We start from the raw sequence: 7,074 nt of genomic DNA on the forward strand, positions 1-7,074 counted from the left end.
TCCATCCATCCATCCATCCATTCATTCATTCTTGCCCACCCATTCATTCAGCACATATATAAAATATAAAGGCCAATTTCTATACCATATATGTTTGTGAATAAGATGCTTCATCTCCTCTAGGAATTCACAAGTCAGAGGTAGAGAGAGACACATAAACAAATCATCACAGTTCAGGGCAGACCATAATAGCTGTGTGTTCTAAGAGGTGTGGGAAGAATCTATTACCAGTGATGATCTGTTTGCCCAGAACCAATGGGAGGTGAAAAGCCACAGTGTGATTCACCACTCTCCTGGCTTGGGTGAGGACAGTGAAATAAACATATGTGAGAGCAACAGAAAGACAAGGGAAATGACAACCTTGGAATTTAGCTTGGGAATGGGAAAAAAAAAATCCCAAGGAGTGCTAGGAAGTAGACACACTCAGAACAGATGGCACTGTCCCATGAATCAATCTATCCTATGAGGTCCTTCAGGATGACTTTGAAGCCCCTTTTTTGGCAGCCCACTGGTAACTTATTGGCTGGACTCTGGCGCCTGTCATTGAGAGCAGCATTGACTGTCTCTGGTCCAGGCACAAAGCAAACCATTCAAACCAGAATGCCAAGTCTCCGGGAGCAGAGAAGTCATGAAGCCTAAAGCAGATGGGCTCAGAAAGGCAGAATAACATAATGGCTAAGACTGTGGACTCTGGAATTCAGCTTCCTGGATTCAAATCCTGTCTCTACTGCTTTCTAGCTGTATGATTTTGGCAAGTTATTTAACTTCCCTGTGACTAAGTTTCCCTTCTTACAGATGGAGATACCTTTGCACCTTCCTGGTGAGAATGAAAAGGCTTAACATTGGTATGGTGTTTAGAACACTGTCTACCATATGATAAACACTGTGTGTATGTTTATTAATAAGATGTGCCCCATCTTAGTTCTTTTGTCCAGCTCTGTAGACAAACTTCAGGGTTAGACCATGTGTTCTCTGGATCCCAGAAGACTGAGCCCTGGGGATTGCTGAGAAGTTTTAGTGTCCCAGGGGTAGCCATGGAATGTGCTGATATCAAGTGTAGTGTGTCTGCGGGTAATCTGAATGCTTTCATTAAGCAGAATGAAATGGTATCTCCAGTGACCTTCCTTCCTGTTCCTAGACACTTGTGGGTATATGCGTGTGGAGAAGACTGTCCTTCTGTCTGTCCCATACCTCAGTAAGGAGAAAGTCTGCTACAGTAGAACCAAGGTTCAAACCAGTTCCTTTCGGTTTGAACCCCTGCTGAGAATTTGCGTTTCTAACAAGTTCCCAGGCAATGCTAATGCTGCTGGTGGTTAGGAACCAGTTCTGAGAACCACTAGTAGAGCGGTGATTCTCAAAAATTTATTATACATAAGAATTACCTGGAGAACTTGTTAAAATGTAGATTCTGATTCAGTATATCTGGGGTGGAAAAGCAAATTCTCAGCAAGAGTTCAAACCAGAAGAAACTGGTTTGAAGCCTTGGAAGGAGTCCCTGAGTGGGACAAATGGTTAATGCCCTCAGCTGCCACAGGTAGGGGGTGCGGGTCCACCCAGAGGAGCTTCAGAAGAAAGGCAGCCATTGAAAACCCTATGGAGCACATATCTACTCTGACACACATGGGGTCACCATGAGTCAGAACCAACCCAATGGCAACTGGTTTCAGTACTAAATTATTAAGAAAAACAAAATGCTTCCTCAAAGATCATTGTGGAATCAAAGCTGGGAGTGTGTGCTTTGTCCTGTCTCCAAATCTGTATCATTTCTCTCATGGAATAGACGGAAAAGGAGCACACGTGGGGCAGTGAGGGGCTTGGCAGGCTCAGGACTACAGTACCCAAGACCAGCTGTCTCCTTCAGGGCTTGCCAACTCTCCGGCAGAGTGGAGAAGGCCGAGGGGCTAAGAATCATCTCCGCCCATCACGCAGTAGCTGCGTGACCTTGGGCAAGTCATGTGTCCTGTCTGGGCATCTGTTTGCTCATCTGTAAAATGAAGATTTTGAACTAGATGGGTGTTTAAGGTCCTTTCAAGCTCTAACTCTCTGTGTCGTCCTAACTCTAATCAACACCTACCTCCTCTGTGGACATGTTCCCACAGTGCCCTCTACTGGCCATTCATCAGAGAACAGGGACTCCACCCATCCCAAGAAAGCTGGGCACTTACAGCAGAGGCAGGGCTCAGGGAGCAGGGCCTGTCAGCTGTCCTTCTCATGAAACCTTGGGGGCACATGTGGACTGGTACCCAGAGTCAGGAAATCTGAGTTCCCAGAATCTCAGAATTTTGGAAAGAAAAACGTAAAGACTGTGGATTGCAACAACAGCAATATCAGCTGTTGTGTGTTTAGTATGAGCCATTTACCAGCCATGGGCTAGATACTGTGGGTAAAGTGATGAGAGTCACGGGCGCTGGGCCTCTTTGAAAGAAGCAACGTCTACGCTGAGGTCTATGGATGAGGACTTGCCTGTGTGAGGATCGGTTGGTAGATTATGACGGGTAAAGGGAACAGTATCCACACAAAGGCCCTGTAGGAGGAAAAGACTTCGATGTGTTCAAGGGACCAAAGGAAGTGGAGTCAACAATGACTAGGAGATACAAACTAGATGCTGGAGGCTATAGAATCTTGAAATGTTAAAACCATTATGGCAGGTGGCAGAACAACCATCTTGGAAAACTGCTTGGCAGTGCCTACTAAGGCTAAATGTACATACCCCCCCAACACAAACAGGTACATATGCTCACAAAAGACGTGTACACTCCACAGTAGCTGAGAGCTGGAAACAATCCACATGTCCATCACCGGCGGAATGAATCAATAAATTAGGCTCTATTCTTCCAATAGAACAATATCCAGCAATGAGAATGAATAAACTATAATTAAACACAACGACGTGGATAAAGTCCACAGGATAATGTTGAACATAAGAAGCCAGCTCGAAAAGATACATGTTGTATGGTTCCTCTTATATAAGGTTCATAAACAAACATAACTAATCTGTCATACTAGATGTCAGGGTGGTGTGGTTAACCTTGGGAGTTGCAGTGCCTGGAAGGGGAAAGAGGGGATCGACCTTCTGGGGAGCTGGGAATGTCTTAATTCTTGATCTGGGTACTGTTTACACCAAAAAAAAAAAAAAAATCCAAACCCAAATCTGTTGCCATTGATTTGATTCCAACTCATGGTGACCTCATGTGTTACAGAGTAGAACTGTGCACCACAGGGTTTTCACGACTCTCATCTTTACAGAAGCAGATCACCAGGCTTATTTTCTATGGCACCACTGGGTAGGTTTGAACCATCAACCTTTAGATTAGAAGTTCAGTGCTTAACTGTTTTTGCCACCCAGGGACCTGCTGTGTACTCAGGTATGTGTGCACTTTGTTAAAATTCATGAAGTTGTTTATGTATGATGCTGTCGTTTTAGCGGCCATCGAGTCTGTTCCGACTCATGGTGACCTTACGTACAAAAGAACAGAACACTGCTCACACCTGTGCCATCCTCACAATTGTTGCAGCCACTCTGTCAATCCATCTCATCAAGGGTCTCCCTGTTTTTTGCTGACCCTCTACTTTACCAAGCATGATGTCCTTCTCCAAGGGCTGGTCCCTCCCGATAACGTGTCCTTGCTTCTAAGGAGCGTTCTGGTTGTACTTCTTCCAAGACAGATTCGTTTGTTCTTCTGACAGTCCATGGTATATTTGTATGATATGTACATGATATATATTCTATTCCAGTAAAAATATAGTAAAAGCATCATGTGGCTACAGTGTGGCATTGACACCTTCCTTATCACCATCACACTCACTGTCACCACCAGCAGGAACAACACCGCCACACATGTTTTGAGGACAAGACTTTAAGTGCTGCTTTTCTTAAAGGAACACACTTGACAGGGTAAATCGGTTCTATCAGGTCCCTGAAGAGTTAACGATACTGGCCAAGGAGCTGGCTTGCAGGGCTCTTCAGAAAGAGCTTGAAGGAGTCAATGGGGAGAGTCATCTCTGAGTTCTGAGCCACAGCACCAGGGAGGCATTTCAGCACCAGAGATTAAGCGTGGACATGTCACTTCTCTTTGCTGGACCTGTGAACTGAAGGGACTAAACTCACGGGGATCAAACCTTTTCCTCTTCTCCCAGGTGGAGTGCAGCCCTCCCTCCCCAAATCCTGCAGCGGTACACTGCTTAGCTTTGCTGTCCGAAATGTGTAGGGCCTGTTTTTCCCCAAGTAGACCTTGAACTCCTGGAGAGTAGGACTGCCCTACACCTCCCTGCATCCCTCACTACTAGAGGCCAGTCTTCCCGAGTGTGAGTCACTATGTCCCTCATCCTTCTCTGTGAGGATTTCCTGATGCTCAGCCTAGAGTCCATTTTTGCACTGTGTGCCCCTTGTGCTGGACTTCCTGCCCCAGTGCCCAGCTGGGCATGACTGGAAGATGGGGAAGAGGACTTCCAACGTGGAAGGGAGTAGACGGGACCTGATCGTGGGGTGCTGAATCCAGGTCCTGTGTGCATGAGTATGTTTCTGTACGCATGTGCACGTCTATGTTTATGTACGTGCGTGCGTGCATATGTACATGTGTGCAAGTGTATGTTTATGCACGTGTGTGCATGTGTATGTTTATGTACTTGTGTGCACGTGTGTGTTTATGCCCGTGTGCACGTGTGTGTTTATGTACGTGTGTGTGTATGTACATGTGTATGTTTATGCATGTGTGTGCACGTGTATGTTTGTGTGCGTGTGTGCATGTGTCTGTGTGCATGTGTGTGCACGTGTATGTGTGTGCATGTGTATGTGTTTATGTACATGTGCGCATGTGTATGTTTATGCATGTGTGTGTTTATGTACGTGTGTGCATGTGTATGTTTATGTACATCTGTGTGTGCATAGAATGTCAGCATTCCTATATTTTTTCTATGTTAAAGTACATATGAGGGTCTGAGTATAGGGTTGGGTCTAAACGCCCATGCATAAACCGTATGCATACGTGACTACCACTGTATGTCTATGTCAATGTGTGTGTGGGTGTGAGAGAGAGAGCCGCTGTGTTGGCAGGTGTTCATGGCCATAAATGTGTGTCAGTGAGTGTGTATACATACCCGTGTGCCCGTATGTGAGTTGGTGCATATATGTATGGTGGTATAAAACCAAGCCAAATCATTGCTGAGTTGATTCTAACTCATGGGGACGCCATGTGTGTCAGAGTGGAACTACACTCCATAGGTTTTTCAATGGCTGTGATCTTCTGAAAGCACGTCACCAGGCCTTTCCTTGGAGGCACCTCTGGGTAGACTCAAACTGCCATCCTTTTGGTTAGTAGCTAAGCACATAACCGTTTGCGTCACTCAGGCTTCCATTGTATGGTGATACATGTGTGTATATATGAGTGCTGCTGTGTGTATGTATGTGTGTGCGTTTGAGTGTTAGTGTTGTGTATAAAGGGAGGCAGAATACAGTGCCCAGTTTGGAGCATATGCTACTTGGGTTCAAGCCCTGAATCTAGGATGTAAGAGATATAGGCCCTTGGGTGAGTAGTTACTTTCTTTAAGCCTTGGTTTACTCATCTCTAAACTAAGGATGATAATAGTTTATACCTTCAAGGCCTAATGTGAGTGTGAAATGGTACAGTGCCCATAATGCACTCAGAATAACACTTGCTACATAGGTCTGGTCAAAAATGTTGACTGTTACTAAGTCATTCATGGCAATTAATATGTAAGTGGCTTCCCTTGACGGCATAGGGGAGAATCGCTGTGTGTGTTTAAATGTGCCTTTGGGTGCATGAGGTCGATGTGTGTGTTTGTTAGACTATCTGTGTCTCCAGGGTTTGAGGGTCAGTGGATGCATGTTTGAGGTGATCTGCATGTGAGTGTCTCTGTGTTTGGGTTCCTCCAAGACTGTAAACCATTTCAGGGCAGGGACTGTTCTTGTTTATTACTGTATCTGGGCTCCTGGGTCTGGAACGTAGCAGTCACTCAGTAAATCTGCGTTGACCAAATGAATGATGTAGACTTGACATTCAGAATGGTTACTCAGATAGCATGCCCATTTGTAGAAAATAAAAAATCATAACTAGATATAGATAGATGATAGGTGGGTAGGTAGATAGATACATACATACATACATTAAAAAAAACTAACCCATGGCCATAGAGTCAATTCCAACTCATAGTGACCCTGTAGGACAGAGTAGAACTGCCCCACAGGGTTTCCAAGGCTGTGTAATCTTTCTGGAAGCAGACTGCCACATCTTTCTCCTGAGGAGTGGCTGGTGGGTTGGAGAAACCTATGGAGTGCAGTGCTACTCTACACACATGGGGTCTCCATGAGTTAGGAATGACTCAATGACAATGGATTGGTTAAGTGATATGGCTGCTAACTAAAAGGTCAGCAGTTCAAATCTACCAGCCACTCCTTGGAAACCCTATGGGGCAGTTCTGCTCTGTCCTATAGGGTCGCTATGGGTCGGAATTGACTCGACAGCAATGCGTTTGGTTTTGGTATGTTACTTGGAGTGGGTTACTGTTTCTTGTAACCATACCGTCTCTGAACAGGGAGCCACATTGGAAAATCTCCTCCCAGAACCCAGTGGTCTGGCCCTGGCACCTGCCATTTTCTCTGAGGCCAGCACGGAGAGGCCTAATGTGTAGCTGTGGGAAGGGGAAGCATTCTTTAGGGCATCTGTGTGGTGCTTTGTGAAGGCCCAGTAAAGGTTTCCAGAGAGGGACTTCACCCATCTCACAGGCTCATTGCAGGATCAATGCATCATTTTCTGCTAGGAATCCTTGCTTAACCCTTCAGAACAAGCAGAGCCACTATTTACAACTAGACGCGTGTTCTGAGGTAACAGTGTCTTCGTCCCAAAAGCGAGTAGGGTCCAGACACCAAGGATAGTTTTCAGAGTTCTAGCAAGTCAGAAAAGTCCCTGGATGGCACAAATAGTTCACGCTCAACTATTAACCTAAAGGTTGGTGGTTCAAACTCACCCAGCAGCACCGTGGAAGAAAGGTGTGGCAATCTGCTTCTGTAAGATTACAGCCAAGAAAACCCTACAGGGCATAGTTCTACTTGGTAAT

The sequence above is a fragment of the Elephas maximus genome, chromosome 12 (genome assembly GCF_024166365.1).
Source record: "Elephas maximus indicus isolate mEleMax1 chromosome 12, mEleMax1 primary haplotype, whole genome shotgun sequence".
Lineage (NCBI taxonomy): Eukaryota > Metazoa > Chordata > Mammalia > Proboscidea > Elephantidae > Elephas > Elephas maximus.